Below are 18954 nucleotides of genomic sequence, written 5' to 3'. Positions count from 1 at the left end.
CTAACCTTTGCTGTTGGAGGAAAGCATTTAGATGAATATAAGCATCAGGGTTTTTCAATTTTTATCCTCTTTTAACTTTCACTTCCAGGGAGAATTGTCGGGTTCTTTCTGGGATGGTGACTTCCTCTTTAACCTGAATTTCAACTACATAAGTTAGCAATTGAGCGAACCTAAATGCCTTTTCTGGATCATCAAAGCCCATGGGATTATCCGCTAATCGGGACCAAGCTTTGAAGTTTATTAGGTCCAAACTAATGGCAAAGCGATTGAGAATGTCACTGCCTAAGTAAAAGGCGGCAGTGACGTCTCGCACGACCCAACAATTATGGACTATGCTCTTGTTGCCAATGGAGATTTTGAGCATACACCTGCTTTGCAGGAGATGTTTGGAATTAGGTGCTTCCAGGTCCATTTCCCATTTGTCTATCAGTTTGAATGTGGGAATGGCTGGATCTTTTGGGAGTTGGCGGAACATGGCTTCGCTGATGAAGCTCTTACCGTTGTTCACACACACTCGGGCGAGAACAGAGTCCTTTCCATCATTTAACTGAACAGGGATGAACAACTGCTCTCCAATTTGCTGAATATCAGCCAAGATCTGAGCTGATTTCACATCTTTCTGGATTATAGGAGTGGGAGTGTCTGATTGTGGATTGGTAAAGAATTTCAGAGTATTTCCTTCCAGTGTGGAATACCACCTTAAACTGGAAGGAAGGTTGATTATCAGAAATAGAGAGGACTCCCCATCACCAGTCTGTTGCCCTACTGCTATTACTGTCACGTCTGGAATTTGGTTGTTCTGGAAGTGAAATTCTACTTGGTCAGATTTTTGTTCAACCATGTGGCACGTGCTGTTTAAACTAACATGGTTGACACTCTGCTTTAATTTTATTGGTCGGCTAGTCTGGGTCCAGAGGACCTTGTTTACGCAATCTATTAGGGGTGACAACCTTCTCAGGAGGTCATTCCCTAGTAAACAAGGGGTGCCCTCTGGAGTCACTAATATGACCGGGTGTTTCACCTTGTGTCGCCCAATTTTGATGTCCAAATCTGCAGTCCCCTCGACGGGAATTTCCTTCCCGTCAAAGTTCTGCAGTTGTCCAGGAAGAGAGGTGAGGAGAATTTGGTACTTCTCCCCCTACCTGAATTCAGTTCATCAAAGGCCCTTTTGGACAGAAGGGTAGCTTGGGATCCAGTGTCCACCAGTGCCAAAATTGTACCCTGCCCCTGTACTTGTACCGGGGCATAGTATCTTCCCTCCTTCTCCTCAAGGGGGCACAGATAATGCACATTTTTGGACAACTGGTGGGCTAACTTTCTGGTTTTTGACATGGCGAGATTACAGATTTGGGCAGAATTCTGTGGAGAGCCTGGGGAATCTGAAAGAAAAAGTTGGCAACTGGAAATGGTTTCGGGTTCTGGGCCGCCCCTCCCTTTTTGGAGGCAGTCATCAGGATGGATTTGACCCATGGGATTTTGGTATTATTGGTTCTGGGATAGAATGATGGGCGGCGACAGCTCAATCCCCACATCAACCCAGTCTAGGTTGGAATCCCTTGGGACCAATTTTTCCTTGGGAGGAGTTCCCCCATCGCTGAAGGAGAAGATCCTTTTCCCAGGATCCTCTGAGGATCCCTCTCACTCAAATTGGAAGACCTGTACCTCCTCCACAAAATGGGTCTGGTTGGGTACTTTGTTTCTCCTACCTCCCCTCTGCTCCTTGGGTGGCAGACCTTCAGGGGTAGGAGATTTTGTTTCCAGTTCCTGGTTTTCCAGGGGCTGTTTACAAGTTGGGAAGGAAGCTTCCTCCAAGGCTTTACACCCCCCTTCCCCTTGTGCCTCCTCCCTGGGAACCGGTGGGTTATCGGGGTGCTGCCCCCGTCATTGTTCTGGAGCACTAGGTCCAGAGTTTGGGGCATTCTGTGCCGGCATGCCCATCTGAGGGTTCTGTTGGGCCCTCAGCATGCGGCCCAAATCCTGTGCCATGTTCTGAACCTGGCGCACTAACTGGGAAACCCGCTCAGGCTGATACGGGGTCCGGTTTTCTCCCCAGAGCTGATCCCGGGAAGGGTAGCTATCCCTTCTCTGGTAATACCCTGGGTTGGGAAGATTTGGGTACCCCTCAACCCTTGGCCTCCCCTCTCCCGGATTAGGTTGTCTGGGCTCAGGGAATTGGGGAAAGAAGGATGGATGGTTTTGGGGCTGGAAACCTTGTGGATACCTGGGGAAAAAGTTTGGCCCAGGGTTTGGTGAATTTCTGTCCTCCTGTGGGAAGTTAGGAGAGAAGTTCCCTGGGTCAGGTGCTTGGCTGGATCCCCCCCTTGGGCTGGAGGAGTCCACACATAACCCAGGATTGGTCTGTTTCCCTTGTAGCAGGGACTTACATAGTCAGGGGAGCGGGGGACCCCATTTGTGGGACTACCTCCTTGACTCCCTGTCTGTGACTGGCCCGAGGGCCTTCTGGTGTTAGAGTTATTCTGCGCAGGCAGGTTTTTAGCCCCCCCATCTCCAAATCTAAAACGGGGGCAACCTTTACCTCCGCCACCTTGGCAGCAGCAGGGGTGCTGTTGGTTTTGGGGTTTTTCTGCGCATTACTTTTATTTTCTATGGGCTTCTGCACCTCATAGATCCGGGTGGCTTGCTCAATGACCCAGTCTAAAGATCTTTTCTCGTGAAAATCTCTCACAAGGTGGGTCATTATGTACTTTGGAAGAGCATGGAAAAATGTGTTGATGAATTCTCTGCTGTCCGTGCGCACCCTTCTGGTGGTCTGCGCAAAGGCACGCTTCAATTCTTGCACAAATTCTTGTGGGGCCTGATCCTCCCCACATTGCAAATTGTAGGCTGCCTTGCGAGCCTCTTGGGGATTTCTATGTACAGAAAAATGTTTCAAGATGGCCGCCCTATATGTGGACCATCTTGAATGGTTTTGGTCCTCCAGCCCCGCAAAGAAACTGGAGTATTCAGGGAAGAATGTCCATTTGACGTACTGGATGCAGCTACTGCTGTCCTTCAAATGGAAAGTCTCCATCATTTGCTCATAGAGCTCCAAGTGTTCCCAAACAGAATACTTGGCGTTCTTATGATAAGGCGTGATGACACTCCTGATTGCCATAATCTGTTTTAAGGGGTCCTTAAGCAAGGCCCTTTTCACCTTATTGGCCTTTTTGGTTCGGGTAACCCTGGTCCATTCATCCTCTGATTCAGAAGCACTGCTCCCAGAAGTGCCCGTCTGATCTTCCAGGTTTTCCTGGATTCTGCGAGCCTGGGAATAGCTGGCAGAATGTGGGGACCTGGTCTCCTGTGTCCTGTGACGCTCAGAGGAGTCTTCAGATCCCTCCTTGCTACCAGGATTTGATGGGTACCCCCCCACTGACCTAACTGGGCAGAGGTTTTCAGGATGCCCTTAGTGGGCCTACTCTCCTGGGGTTCCCCACTAAATTGCACTGTACTTAGGTGCCCATACCCGGATGCCTGCCCATGCATTCCTGGGTGGTACTAGCCTATGAGCCCCGTACTTTTGGCTGGATAGTAATCTGCCATCCCTGTGGCCCTGTGCTCATGTGCGCCAGGGGACATGGGGGTGGCAGAGTCCAGGGACTGGAGAGATGAAGGCCTCTGGTACTAGGCTCCTGAGGTTATGCTCAGGCGTTTCCCTTTCCCAGCGAACCTCATCTCTATCAGCCCCTGCTCCCTGTTGCAATGCAAGAGCCTGCGCTTTCAGTTCCTCAGTTAAGGCCTTACTAGACTCTATCAGTCTCTCCTGCATGGCTACCTGTTGCTGGAGCCTATCATTGTGCTGGCAGAGAGCCTCATTCTCTCTCTGTGCCTCCTGATTGGTCCTGGAGTACTGGGCCAGTCTTTGCTGCAGGAGGGTTACCTCCTGAGTCCCATCCCTACTGGCCTGCTCCTTTCTTGCCAGAGCCTCTTCCACCCTCCTGGTGTGCTCTAACAAGTTCTGATGCTCTTTTTGGAGGTCACCCAGCCCCTGGAGGGCCAAGTGATTTTCTTCAGTTTTTCTTTTTAAATGGCAGACTTCCTGGCCTAAGGTGTCCCTTTCCTCACTAAGAGTCTGCATCTGTGCCGCCAGGTCGTCCCTTTGCCTTTGAAAGGCACCAGCTTTCCGGTGCTCCTGATCAAACTCTGCCTGGGTATCCAGGTCTTTCAGGATCAGTTTATTGCTCTCTGCCTTTTCCCTATCTAGGTGGCTTTGCAGGGTAACTACCTGCTCAGCACATGCCCTATTGAAATCAAATTGTTGCCCCAGCTTTTTCTGGCTCTGCAGTACGGAGTCCAAACCTTCTTGGTACTCCTTCTGCAAGGCCAGAAATCTGGTGTCCTGGTCAGACTTTTCCTGTTGCAGGATACACATGTCCTCTTTGATTTTAATGAGATACGGTCTGCTCTCATTTTCTGACTCCTGGCTTCTGTGCATCCTCTGCTCAGAAGAGACCAGGTCAGATTGGGCCTTCTCTAACGCGATCTGTTGCCTATTTGCCAGATCTTGGCCTTCAGCACATTTGTCCTGCATGGCTCCCATATATAGATACAAATATGCCGCTATCCTAACCATCTTGTCGTGTTCATCTTTAGCTTTAGGAGCCATGTATAGTTCACTCAGGGCCACTTGTAAGGGACCCTGATCTCTCCAGTTATCTAACCCAGTTGCAGTGACCTGTTGTTTGATTGCCTGCAACCACGCATCCTGGCCCTACTCAGTCCATTCACCTCTCACAAATAGCTTATTTAAGAAGTGCTCTCTGGCTATTTTGATGTCTACCAGTGTCGTCATTCTGGAATTTGAGTTCCTTCCTGACTTACAGAAGTCTGTATTTTATTTTGCAAAACAGACCGTTTCCTTAGAGCGTTCCTTTGTGGGGTGCTTTCACAGTGTAAAACATTGTGGTGATCTAACCGGATATGTGTATGCGGTCAGTTGGCACACTGTTTTAAGCTGCACAAGTGGTAAATCTAACCCAGAATCTCCCGGCTCCGAGCCCCCACTCTGTAAGCGGATTCAATTCAACACTACAGCTAAGTCAATGCCTAGTCTGGGATGCTGAGGGAAACCCTTATTGATATATTTTTATGTCCAGTTCGTTTACTCTGGGTGACAACCCTTATATAACACCCCTCTCTTAGAATCCCCCTGACCCCACTGAGCCAAGAAGTAGGTTTGTTTTACAAATTAAAAGGTTTATTTGAAAATTAAACAATATATATATATATCACTTTTATAATAAATTAATATTTGATATCACACTTGAGAATATGATGTTGATCAACAATGGATAATGTTATAGTGGTACACTCTTTTTAATGGCTTGGAAGTTGATATAGAGAGGATAAAGTAGCTGAGAATGCTCATATGGCTTCAAAGACAATGCAATGATGAATGAATGAAATGCAGTACAGAAAATAAACTTGATATGATTTCAACCAAAACAATGTAATCACTTTTCCCCCTGGTAGCAATTCACCCCCCCCCCCTTTATGCAATGTAAAGAGATGGAAGGAAAGCACACAGTTCTTAGGAATGCAATCAAATATAATTCAGTTCCCCCCCCCCCTAGCAAGCTTAAAGGAAAACAGGTAGAAGTTTTAAACACAGGCCCAAAATGCTTTGAATGTGATGACAATGAAGTGAGAAATGTGCTAAAATTGCTTTTAATTCCCTATAGGAGTTCAGGGTAGGTGATAGATACTTGGAATGAGCTCAGGTCCGTGCTACAATGATTAATGAGGAATTATTAGGTTGGAAACGGATTTCAGGGATGCAAGAAAAGACAAATATTTTTACACGTGGCTAAAATGAAGCAAAATGTCAAATCGCGGCAAATTTTCTGAGTGCGTCGGGCGTGACTACGGTGGCACTATAAGGAGTAGCAAGTCGGTTTTAGGCTTGTTAGAAAGCTTAGAATCTTAGCTTTAAGATGACAGTCGCTCCTAGCGCAAAAGGTTCCGGAGATACGGACGATTTTGTGAAGGTAGTTTTTCAGAAATGAAATCACAGTTTCAGAATGACAGATGACAGTTTTCAGCTTTAAAGATGACAGAATGACACGATTCTAGGAGGCAGTTCTAATAGGTTAAAATAGTTTGGATTAGATTATTTTAAACTAAGAGATTGGTTTTGGCACAGTGCCTGCTGGGTACTCACACTAGATTTTGGACAGGAATGTGACTTTGTCACGGATCGGGTCAACCGGTTGGACTGGACTCCTGGCGGTTCTGCTCACAGTGTCTGGTCTCTGATTCTGGCAAAAGTTCTTGGCAAAGAATTCAAACAGGTCGCCCGGCTGTTGAATAGTTTGGTTTGGGTTGCTAGGTTCTGAAGGCCTGCTGATAGGATTTAGCTGGTGGGTTGGCCCCTCTGCTACAAGTTCTGGAGTTAAGTTCTATGTTCTGGATGTGAAGTCGTCTGTCAGCGTGCTCCGCAAGGAAATGAAAAATGGATCTCTCTACCTGGGTTTCAATGTTCCTTTTATGTGTTTTGCAAATGGGTGTGTGCCTGGGCATAGCTAAGCCTGCCCTTCACGACTTATCATTGGCCAAGTTCCCCTATCCTCCTTGATTGGGGGAAGGAAATGGAGTGTCAGAGTGATGTCAGACATTTATGATCTATTGAAGAACGCCCCTTTACTTTTGCTTAGAAAATCATTTTTCATAACTACACATACTTCCCAGATACACAGTTGTTTGACATTACATGTACATATTACAGCTGACTTAAGGTACATGCTGGCCCAACTCTGATCTTCCTGAGGGCTTGCATTCACAAATTGCAACTTATTTTCGTTTTTAGTTGGTTTTCCAATATTGGATTTCTATCAAAAAATACACACATGTACACCGCCTGTCTACACATATTCCAGTAATTTACTGTGTCTCTAGCATAAACACAGTGTCTGTAATATCAATAAATAGCGGGGTTTTGCCTCAGAACCTGGTACAAAGTTGAATCAAGTCTTGAATTGTGGGTACATTTCTTAGATTAAGGATCTCCAAATTGCACATTTTTGTAAGCTTAATACAATATTTTAGAAGCACTTAACTTAAACATATATTTGCTGCAATATGATTCCACAAAAGTGTCTGAGCCCACCCCCAGAAACTGGGTAAGTCAGGAAACACATGTCTCTCCTTCCAGGCAGGGCTCTGTTTACAGTCCACACTGAAAATCAACATACCCCATTCAATTGCAAGGGTCTATTGTGTTGGGTCCAGCAGGCTGAGGTCAACAGACCAGGGGGGCCACTCTGCATTTGATTAACAGAGACCTGTGATTTCCTGGGCTGTTGCTGCTCAGGGCTGGTGTGAATGCCTCCCATGAACAGAGACTCTTTCAACTTTTAATTAACTAAGACTCCTTCTGATCAATCCACAGTTCTGCAAGACAGCTCTCCTGTAAGAGTTTAGACCGCTAGTGCCGGTTTGTGTCCAAAGCAGGTACTGCACCCATTTTTGGGATCTGTCTTGAATTAATGCATTTCAAAAGGGGATTTTGCTTGATGGTATATGATCCTTGCTTAACATTGTTTTGATGGCATCCTTACAGTAGAGTGGTGATGTGGAACCCCGCACAAGAAGGTTGTATCTTTAGAGTGGTCTTGTGCCCATGATTTTAGCAACTTTTTGACATCAATAAAAACGGATTTTGAACAGAACCATCTTTCTTTGCACTGGTGGGTGGCAGATTAGGTAACCATTTTGGTGTGCGCAAACTGCGCTGTTCTCCTGGATTCTGGCGTGAATGTGGGTGGCGACAGCTCATCCCCACATCTACCCAGTCTATTGATTTAGTTTGTTCTGGGATAGAATATTGGGCGGCGACAGCTCATCCCCACATCTACCCAGTCTATTGATTCAACATGGGTCAAAACCCTTGACAACATTTAATTCCTTTTTTTCTGTCCTTTTTTTCCCCTCTCAATAGGGTTGGACATCCAACCACTTAGAGTTGAGGTGAATACTCCTAAGGACTCAGCAGGAATAGATGCCTGACTAGACAAGTCCCACATTACAGATATAAGTACATGGATTCCCTCTGTGTAGTCTTTGACAATTTTTGTCACCAAAAATGCACTAGCTTATCCGGACTATTTGTTTTAGGCTAGGACGACCCACCATCATGCCAACAGAGTGGGGTTGCCCACAGAGAAGAGGACACCTTTAGAAAACACAGCCACTCCTTCTAAAAATTCTTCTTATGTAGGTAAACAGACAGGCTACTTATACTGCCACCACAGCAGTTTTTTGCCATAATAGGAGCCTTATTTACCAGTGGATGCAACACTGATGTATGTTAACTTATAAATTGCACTGAATCCAGGAACTGTTGATTTGTTTGTCATTTACCTGCTAAGATACCTTGCATCAGTACATGGTTACTATGCCTTTTCTTTGTTAAACAATGATGTTGAGTCTAAAGGATGAAATAATGACCAACACAGAAAAAACATTTTTGTGCCTCTACTTAGTAGCTATAAAGTTATGTTTTCTCTACATGAGCAAATGAAAACGAATATGTATTAGAATGCTTTATTAATATTGGATTATTCATTTTTTTCTCCAGAGAATTGTGTTGTGTAAGAGAAAAGAATATTTTTGCCCCTGGTGAAGAGTGAAAACAATACTCGAAACGCATTGGGCCAGATCAAGATTTTATTTTCTCCTCAAAATTTTAATAAATATCTGTTTTAGATAAATAAATGAATTGTCAAATACTAATTGGGTTATCTCAGAGACATTTTCTGGCGACTGCTAGGAAAATAAAATTACTGAATACATAAAACCAAGAACTACTTAGTAAACTAATAGGAAATCTCTGTATTTCTTTTACAGTAATACAATTATATCCTAAAAATTACACATAGGCTTTGGCCATTCTGATAGTGTGCAGGGGACGCGGGTTTCCTTAAATAGGAAACCATTTGCTCAATCTGGTCTGGAGTCAGTTAGACTCACCCACAATGTTATCTGCCCTTCGAGCTTTAAAAGGTGGTGCCTCGCCTACATCTGTTAGCAGTTTCACCCTTTTTAAGATCTGATTTTAATAAGAGAATGTTATTGTCTAGATAAATGTTGAGTCCGTCTGTGTGCTTTGGAAGGCTGCTGGCTAAGCACTCTGTTGTTATTCACTGTTTTCAGATGTATGATGTTTATTTTTATAGTTGTTTTATTTTGTATTATTTACCTTTTATTGGCAGTCATGCCAAAATAAAGGAATTGATTGATTTAATAATTCTCATTATATTTGACATTGGATCTTCCATTCTGAACAATAATGTCAGAGCTGGCTTTAACCGCCTAAATAAGGCCCACTCCTGCCTCACAGCCATTGTCCCAGTCTCCCTTCTGTGAGACAAAGTGTCCAGGTGCCACTCCCCCCCAGCCCTGCTCACCCACCATGTTTCATGGTTTCTGATTCAGCCCCCATGCCCTCTCTTTCCTTCTATGGTTTTTCCCCTCATCTACCTGCGCCCTGCTCCTCCACTTCCTACATCCACCTTTGTGTAAATGCTTCTCCCCTGCTTCTCCTTGTTCCTTGTCCAGTGCTCTGCTGCCCCACCTTCCTGCCTTACGCTTGTGCTTACTTTTTTGTTGTTGCTGGCAGGCAGCCTACTGCTTATTATGTGGTTGCTTAGGGCCCATTTCTTAAATTCTGCCCTTTCTCGACCTGCTGCCATCATAATGCCATTACCGCCCACCTTGGCTAGTCTGGAACATGTGTTTTCAACTTTGTTCCCTTATTAAGCATCCTTGTGTTCAGCTCAGAACCTTAAATCCGGAGCTGTCCAATAACACATGTTACAGCATTCCGAGGCATGCTGGAGCATTCTTAGTTTGTGACCCACCTACAAAGTTCAAGACGCCCCATTTTGAGCAATGAGTGCAAGCTCGGCCAATGGGAGCGCAGCAAAGCTCAAAGGCTATAGATAAGATTTCCTGTTTTCAGTTTTTATATACTCTAAATTCATTGTTGGTTTTCCAGTGTCCTAAAAATAATCTGTCAGTGTTTTTCACTCTTAATCCATTTTTTGAGACAGAGAAACAGTGGTTTCCCAGTGCTTAGAATTGAACTAATGTTTCTTTTATTGCATGTATAACATGTATATCACTTATAAAAGCAAAATATCATAGGCTATGTACAGTTGTATTTGTTGCCAAATATCTTATTTTTATTATTTAATCACTTAAAATGAAATTAGGTTAAACAAACATAGATGCATTCATTCATTTTTTTGTCATTTGTACAGCTTCTTTCACAACAATGATGGTCCAAACACACTGGTGGCTGAATGCCCTTCGACAGACCAAAGCCCAAAGTATGGGAACATTGGAAGGGGCTATTATGTATGTGTGCATTTCGGCCATTAAGTTATGAGAGGGTGGCCAAGACCTTGGTAGTCATCCTTGTCTGAATGGCATTTGGATGGGCAGAAGAAGGTATAGTAGGAGCTAAGCAGGAGTGTGTGTGTAAGAGGATAAATAGTTATGTGAGTTGCTGCAGTCTGAATTGTTTATTGTGAAACGTAGTTGCACTCTTATGCCAGGGGTGTTGTGTACCACTGTTGGAGTTATATGATGTGAGTTGGAGCGAGGCCATGCCTTTGCCTAAGATCCGAAGGTGCGGACTGTGAAAGGAATAAATGGCTAGTTATAATGACTTAGTCTAACATAGATAGTGTTTTAATCAATGTTTAAATAGAATGATGTAGAATTGTGTATTACTTGTAGAGTCAGCCCTGATGATGGACTAGCTGTCTGAAATGCATTAGCCACTTATTCTGCCTCCAGAACACTATCAATGAAGCATTGTGAATGAAAATCCAGACCTTGTGCTAAAAGAGTCAAGCTGTACTGATTACTTGATCACTATTATATGAATATATGTTGTAGTATTTACTACTGGGTGTTGTCAAACACTGGAGGGGATCCCCAGTTTTATTGTTGTGTGATTATCCCGAAAAGGTGCAATTCAGGCTCTTTGGCATACAACAAATGTCAGATTGTATCTAGAAATCATGAGTATTGATCTATATGTTTAGTGGTGCCCGCTTAATATAGTTTGGATGCCCTGATTGATGCCACACTCATTGACTGGCACCTGGAAAAATGTGTGTATAGGTGCCATACAAATGTCCAATAAATAATTTAAAAAAAAGACAGTGTTAACGCCACCATGGGCATCGAAGATCTCTCTCTAAAATGGATCTTATTCCTCACTGATTGCACCACCTGCATTAATGTAGGTGATTTTAGATCTAGCCATCTCGAGAGATCAGCACTCTATCCTTGGCTTTTTGATGCACCCATCAGACTCCTGGCATTCATTCTGAAGCATTTCTCTAGGAGTTTCCTGATCTCCTGAGACCATGCTCAAATAGGGTTCAACGGTTCAACCTGCGCGTGGTGCTTGAGTGACTCAGCCTAAATAATATCTGTACCCTACCCTGAAAAGACTGAAAACCCCATGTTTGTGTGCCGTAATCCCCACACCCTCCACATCCAGTGGCTAGATAATCGAGGCCCTCTCCTTCTCCTTCCAATTCACTGAAAAATCTAGCCTCCATTCCCAACAATAAGATGTCCCCAACTTGCAAATCAATGAAATGTCCCACAAAGCATACTTCAAAGTTCTACATAGAAAATGATCCCTTAAGTGAAGACGGCCCAGTAGGTCGAGTATATCAGGTCACTTGTCCTGTTAACGCTAGACTACCATAACTCAATCTGCATAGCCCTCACGGGTCCATGTTATTACAACCCGAGTTTTTTTCGCAGAGTTTTTTGCCGAATATCCTCGACTGAAAAAACTCAGCGAATTTAAAAAAAAAGAATATTTGGGGTTTCCCCCCAAGCCACCCTTCCCTATTATCTAGTCCCTATTCCCCCCCTTGTATCCCCTTAGCCACCCAAACCCCCATATTTTACGATTCATTTTTCAGCCGAAATGTTTTGGGGGAAAAACTCTGCGACTAAAAGGCTGACGTTGTAATAACATTGTACCACCCTCACCAACCACAAGATACACCCATTCAGTCTCATCCAAAACCGCGCTGTGAGGTGGGTACTAAACCTGTGCAAAATGGAACCCATCACTCCAATATTAAAGTCACTAACATGGCTCCCATTCAAAGCCAAAATCTGCCTAAAAGTTTTGTTCCTCACTCACAGAAGCCTATATAACTAAGAATCAAAGTACCTCAGCACCCTTCTGTACCCCCTACGCACGAACTAGACATGGTATATCTGGCAGTGGAATCTTATTGACACCCCAACATTAAAAGACATACCGGAAAGCATTTGCAGTGTCTGGCACACAAATGTTGAATTATTTACCCACCTGCTTGAGAATTAAACTTAATTATGAAAAGTTCATGAGAACTCTCAAATCAGCCTCATTAAAGTAAGCCTTCCCAGAAAGTTGACTGACCAGATGACTTCCCTTGAGAACCCTGATGTCCAACCTGTATTACCTCACTGTTTGACTTGCTGGGTCTCGACACCATGGCCCTCATTCACAGTATGGTGGTAGTGATGGCGCTATTTGTGCCATGACTGCCTCCCATACCGGTACCGACTCTGGTTTGGTTCAATGGGGACTTACCATTCCATTCCGACCTTGGAGGGACCAGTAAGTCCCCATTTACCAAACCATTCCCCATTCCCATTTGAGCCCCCATAGGGCTCAATGGGAATAGGGAGGGCGCAAATAACGGCCCGGCGTATGCCAAGCCCGTTATTTGCACCCAGGTCCCTTAATGGGTCCTGTCCTTAACACCTGGTCAGACCAGGCGTTAAGGAAGGGACCCGGTAAGGGACCTCGCAGTAGGGTGGTAAGGGATTACCAGCACCAGTCTCCTTACCGGTGCCCGGTATCCCTTACCGCCCTACTCGGAATGAGGGTCCATGTCACGTTCCAAGTATAAAGAGGCTAGACTTATCTTGGCACCCTTCTATTTACTGTTGCCGAATTGATGTTTCTAATAATATGATGTTAAAGAGGAATGTACTGTACTCTGTACCGTACCATAATGATTTGGGGAATTACCCTGCCCTTCACCACTTGTAATCCCATGGTAACTCCACGCAACCAAATGGCGGTAGTAATCTAGTTTGCCAGTCATTTGGAAGATCTACCGTTGAATTACAACCAAACTCGTAATGAGGCCCATTAAAATGTTTGAATGATGTAATGGATAGGAACCCTTTCGCCATACCTGATTCATCACTTGGTGTCATGTTCTTGCAGGTGCTTGTATGGCTGGTTAACAGCGTTATGACCACCACGTGGGATCAACGATGGACTCATTCTGCTGCAGTGCATGTCCAGGTGAGTGTATGCATTATGGAAATTGCTGAGTGGAACGCCTCCCTGGCAATGCTCAGGCAGAGTTCTGAGTCAATATCATGTTGCTGCATCTAAGAAGACTTGCTTTATGGGTCTCATTATGAGTCTGGCTTCATTCCGCTTTGGATTTCCGCATGCAGCAAATACTGTTACTGCATGCGTAATCTAAGGGTTCTCGCACGATTCAGAGTTTGCTGCCCCTTGGTGATGAACACAAAACAAACATGCAGCATATCATGAATACGGCATGGGGCATTAACCCCTTAAGTGCCGAGGACGAGTATGCTCGTCCTATTTGCATAGGATTGCATGGAGCTCAGCATTAAATCCTGTATGCCATGTTTACTGAAAATCGAAGAAATGCGTTTCCATCCCTGGTTGGAGGATGGAAATAAATATGATATAAACATCTGGAAATGAAGAGAAGCGGCAGCAACAACCCTTCAGTGGATTATGAATAAGGGGATGAGCATGTGGGCATCTAAGAGTGCCAGATCGCGATTTAATAGGGGCCCGCCCCAGTAGAGTTTTGTCCCTTAAGTTGAAAAAATGTGCTTTCACAATCCTCCACGTAAAGGACAAAAACATTTGAACATGCTTTTAACACCATCTTTTGAGTGGAGGCAACAAATATATGGAATTCCTTCCTGGAATTCTAAATCATAATCATGCAAAGTGTATTGCATGCAGTATTTCTGCAATAATTCATTTGGTGAACACCTCAGGTACCGTAGCATCAATAGATATTTATTTTCGTTTTTTTTATTGAGGTTTTATTATGCAGCCGTTTGTAGTTTCAAAGAACGCATGACTGTACGAGAGTAACACATAGAAAGGGTAGAATTTTGGGCACACCGGGCATCAGTCGTTTGCATGCTGAAGGTCTTTTTTGTTTAAGAGAAACAGGCTTTGCATGACTCGCATGTGCCTACTTTCCATCAAAACAAACTAACAACAACAACTATGGCCACATCTGGAAACATTTACAGGCGGATTCATGGAATTAATGTGCGCCGAAAATCGCTGTGCAAGCATGCGAAAGCGTGCGAATCGCAGCGCAAGAGGGAAATTCGCAGCGCAAGCGTGCGAAAGCCACGCACATCGATTCATGGAAGTCCGTGCACGTGTAAATCCTGGGATGTGCGCTAAAATCGTGCGTGGCGCACGTGGGCGCACAAGTCATCAAACGGCATGCGCTACGCACACAGCAAAGCGCACATAGCGTGGCGCACACAACAAAAGTGGGCGTAACACGCGGAATGGGGAACAACGCATGAAAATGTGGGCGTTACGGGGGAAGTACAGGAGGTAAATGCGCGGAACGCCCACACGCGCATCTACAACACGTATTCATGGAATCGGACAGGGGAAACGCGTGCGCCAAAAAAGACGTGCTAATCCAGAAACACGTACGCCAGCAGGAAGCTGGCGTACAAGGCCCCGCACAGCATAAAAGTGCGCACAAACAACAAACAAGCTCAGACGCTACGATGAATATACCGTTCCTCGCAGCAGTGGCGTGGGACGCCGCAGGAGGAGGAGGATAGCCAGGCCCAGAATTTTTACACCCAGGACCAGCCTTTTTGGGATGCCTGATGACCAGGTTTATGGGAGGTACAGGTCCCCACCACACATAATACTCAACCTGGTGAGTGAGTGGGAGGATGACCTCACATCACCCACCCTGTGCTCCCAAGCACTGAGCCCCTTGGAAAAGGTGCTCAATGTACTGCACTTCTTGGCCACTGGTCCATTTCAGCGAACAAGTGCCATAGTGGGGGGGTGTCACAGGCCACGTAGTCACGCTGCCTACACCAGGTGTTGGCCATCATGACTGCACGCTCTTCAGTCCGCAGGCACATATACATGCCCAGAGCACCTGCAGAAAGGCAGGCTGCCGTCCAGGACTTTTACGGGGTGGCACACTTCCCCAAAGTGCTAGGTGCTATTGATTGCACCCATGTGGCTCTACGTCCTCCCAGGGCAACTGAGCACATCTATAGAAACCGCAAGCACTGGCATTCCATCAACGTGCAGGTAATATGTGATGCCAAGGGAATCATCACCTCAGTATATGCCAACTATCTAGGGTCCACCCATGACAGTTTCATTTTCAGAATGTCACCCCTAATCCGGGACCTAGAAGCTGGGCGGCATGGCGATACATGGCTGCTTGGTGAGTATAAATGCCTCTGCACATGCACGCATGTCAGATACTGAGTAATGTCACTACCCCAATAATGATTCCCATCTTCACCTCCCCAGGGGACAGTGCCTACCCTCTGAGCACCCACATGATGACGCCAATTCGGAACCCCACCACACCATCCGAGGTAAGATACAACACAGCCCATATAGAAAACCAGGGCATAGTGGAGCGCACATTTAGAGTGCTGAAGTCACACTTTCGCTCCCTTCACCGCTCTGGTGGGCAGCTGCTATACACGCCCCCAGTAGTGTGCAGGATCATAGTGGCAGCATGTGTCCTGCACAACGTTGCAACCTGCCGGGGCCTGCCGGTGGACATGGTGGTGCCCCCACATCCCCAACCACATGCACGGCCACTGCGCATGGGAGGGGAAAGGGCATGTGGTGAGGCAGCCCGTACGCAGCTGGTGACTAATTACTTCACCTAAAATCACACCCCTGTGGAGTGCACACAGCCCTGGCACATACCAGCTAACAATCAATGATGATGACATAAGGGACAGTCAACTGTCACAACCATACGAGCCTGAGATTGGTCACCTGGAAGTGTTACATTGTGTGCATCCCTACCTACTGAAAGACAACCAATGCTGTGTCACAAAAAGACACACATCTATGCTGCATGAATGACTACACCCTTGCAAAATACAACATGAAAATAGTGCTATGTCACCAAACCCCTCCCCATCTCAGCTACCAAACACACCATGGCATGTCATGCAATGTGAAAGCAACCAAATGAATGCACAACACATGACACAAGTGTCACAAAGTGCACTGCCCAAATGTAAACAGGCCACAGACTATATGCTCCCAGTAATCAATAACAAACAGCACACATGAACAAATACTTACCAGCAACACAATATAGCAACACAGGATGAAACAGTGGCAAAATATGACAGTACAAAATCAAAGTAGTGCAAGTCTTACAACCTGAATAAGCAAGCACATCGACCCCTTCCAACTGCAGAGTGTTGCTGTCAGGCAAATGTGTCAGTGTACTGCATACAACATGAACTGCATCTGCAAAGGAGACAGCCTTGTGAAGACATGAAGAAGGTACCTGTGAATAAGGAGGAAGACATGGATGCACAAGCACATATCAATACACCATGCAGTGTTCAATACAACAACATTCCCCACTAGGGATGTCCATACAGTTTTGACTACAGACTGCCCACACAGCTCATGGGAGCCCAATGTCACTGTGCAAGTCACTGTCACTTGGTCACACCCTTTGCAAGCCCATGGAAAGGGGAAGCAGGAGGGATGTGTGTGTCATGAACTCAAGCATCTAACCCAAAGACAGGACAAGCCTGCATGTGCCCAGCTGGAATACACAGTGGATGCCCACGGGAGCCACACAAGGCAACAGACTGTAAAAAAGAAAAAAAAATACAAAAAGAAAAAATGGCCATGTGTGGACCAGGGGGGGAGGCCACCCAGGAGGTTAGAGGACAGGGTGCACACCAACACCCACCTGCGTGGATGTTGTGAAAAAAAATACCTCCATGGGCTCATGGCCTGCACGGCTACGCCAATGTGGGAGAACTGCTGTCGCTCTCTTCACCCTCTGCTGCTACATCAGGAGGTGGCGTTGCTATGGGAGGCGGCCCACCCAAAGCCCTGGTATGGTCCTCCATGGCAGCAAGCATGCGGGTGTGGAAGGTCTCATTCTGGAGGATGATAGTACGGAGGTCCCCATGCAGCACCTCATGGGTTGCCTGCATTTCTGCACGCATGGCCTCGCGTGATGCCCGGATCTCCTCACAAGTTGCCTGCAGCTCAGCTGAGAGCGAACGTGTGAGCTGCTCCAGCTGCTGTTCTGACCTAAAATTTTGGGAAGCCTCAAGTTCACCCAGAGTCTCCCTGAAGAAATGGAGTTCTAACCTCAGGGCTTCCCTGTGGCCTTGTGACTCTACAGATATGGCTTCGCGTAGAGTCTCCAGTGCCGCCCGTCGGTCCCTGTTGGACGCCAACATGTCTTCCCTGTGTGATTGGCAAATGGTGTCTGTTGCCTGCTGTTGTTGCTCCATCTGCCTTTCAGGTGGGAGAATGGAAGTGGCTACCCTCTCCATTGCCTGAACCATCATTTCAACCGATGCTCCCTCTTGTGCTGCTATACTGTAAATGGAGTTTTCCCATACAGTATTGCCTGGTGGCATACGGCCACCGCGTCGGCGGGCACCACACCTGTTTGGGGCAAGGCGATCTGCACCTTGCTGTGCTGGCACCGCCTGAGGCTGCAGGACTGCATTAACCCTCCAATCTGCTGGCCCAGGATTAGATGTAGTGGAGTGTGACCCTGCATCCATAACCGCCAAAGGCGGAGTTACCAACACTGACATCCCCATAGAGGGGCCTACCCCCGGTGCAGGTGGGTTGGACATAACAGCATCCCTGCCAGAAACACTCACCTGCAACAGCACATAAGTCCCACTGTCCGATTCAGCACCTGAATCATAGAGGTCTGGGGAGGTGCACCCAGAGACACCCGTGGACAGTATGGTCTGCAGGAGGATAGGGTTTTCTCCCACCACCACACCACGTCCTCCACTGGTGCCTGGTCGTGGCTGAGATTCCTCCTGGGTCTGCACCATCTCCTCCACCTCAACAGCATCAAGTTCGTCATCACCTGCAAAAACATGAAAGACAACAAATGGAAACAGGCATGAGCACCATAGCACACACATAGGCCTGACAAGGCAGAGATCCAGTACATGAACAACACATGTCCCACACGACTATAACCCTGGCATGCATGCACTGTCAATGAGTTGGAAGGGGAGGCAAAAAGCAGACACTGAGGACTCCAAGATGGAAAATCAACACATGTGCTAGCACTGGCATCACAGATTAGCCTGTGAGTGGCATGGGCAATCCACATACATGACACATGCCAGCACACAGATGGCACGTAGCATAGCCATGGTACATTTGACAAGTACAGCCATATGTCAGTGAATGAGTACTGTCACCCATCCATGTGAGATGGACATGATGAGATGAAAAATGCAAAATAGTGGGACAAAATACGCATGTGCCACACAGTGCAACACATCCAGTGTGCAATAATACAGTGATGGCAGGCAGATGGATACATCAATGGTTGGTCACTTCAATGTGACAGGAAACAACAATCATGTTCCACATTCATACAGGCCCTAAAAATTAATGTGAGCAGGCCCTTACTCAATCAGCCCGAATGTTCAAATCATTCCCATAACAAGGTAATAAATGTGGGCCAATGTGGGTTGTAATCTATGACAGAAGCATGTCACATATGTGGCATTAGGGCAGAAAAATGCATTGCAAAAATGGGAGGATTGAAACAATCAGGCTGAATGAACACTGAAAAATCAGAACAATGTTGTTGCAAGATGACA

At 46.0% G+C, this 18954-nt stretch overlaps 1 long non-coding RNA gene across 1 annotated transcript in view; it reads left to right on the top strand.

The window, feature by feature from the left end:
- LOC138515741 (uncharacterized) overlaps positions 1-18954 on the top strand; it is a 119165-nt gene that overhangs the window by 67777 nt on the left and 32434 nt on the right. Inside the window, exon 2 of the long non-coding RNA XR_011282163.1 lies at positions 13259-13339. This is a non-coding gene — a long non-coding RNA (uncharacterized lncRNA). The remainder of the gene's footprint in view (positions 1-13258; positions 13340-18954) is intronic.

Source organism: Ambystoma mexicanum, chromosome 6q (genome assembly GCF_040938575.1).
Source record: "Ambystoma mexicanum isolate Mex_15411 chromosome 6q, UKY_AmexF1_1, whole genome shotgun sequence".
In the NCBI taxonomy this organism is placed as follows: Eukaryota; Metazoa; Chordata; class Amphibia; order Caudata; family Ambystomatidae; genus Ambystoma; species Ambystoma mexicanum.
Note: the sequence above shows the minus strand (reverse complement) of the source record. Positions and strands in the feature narration are given on the sequence as shown.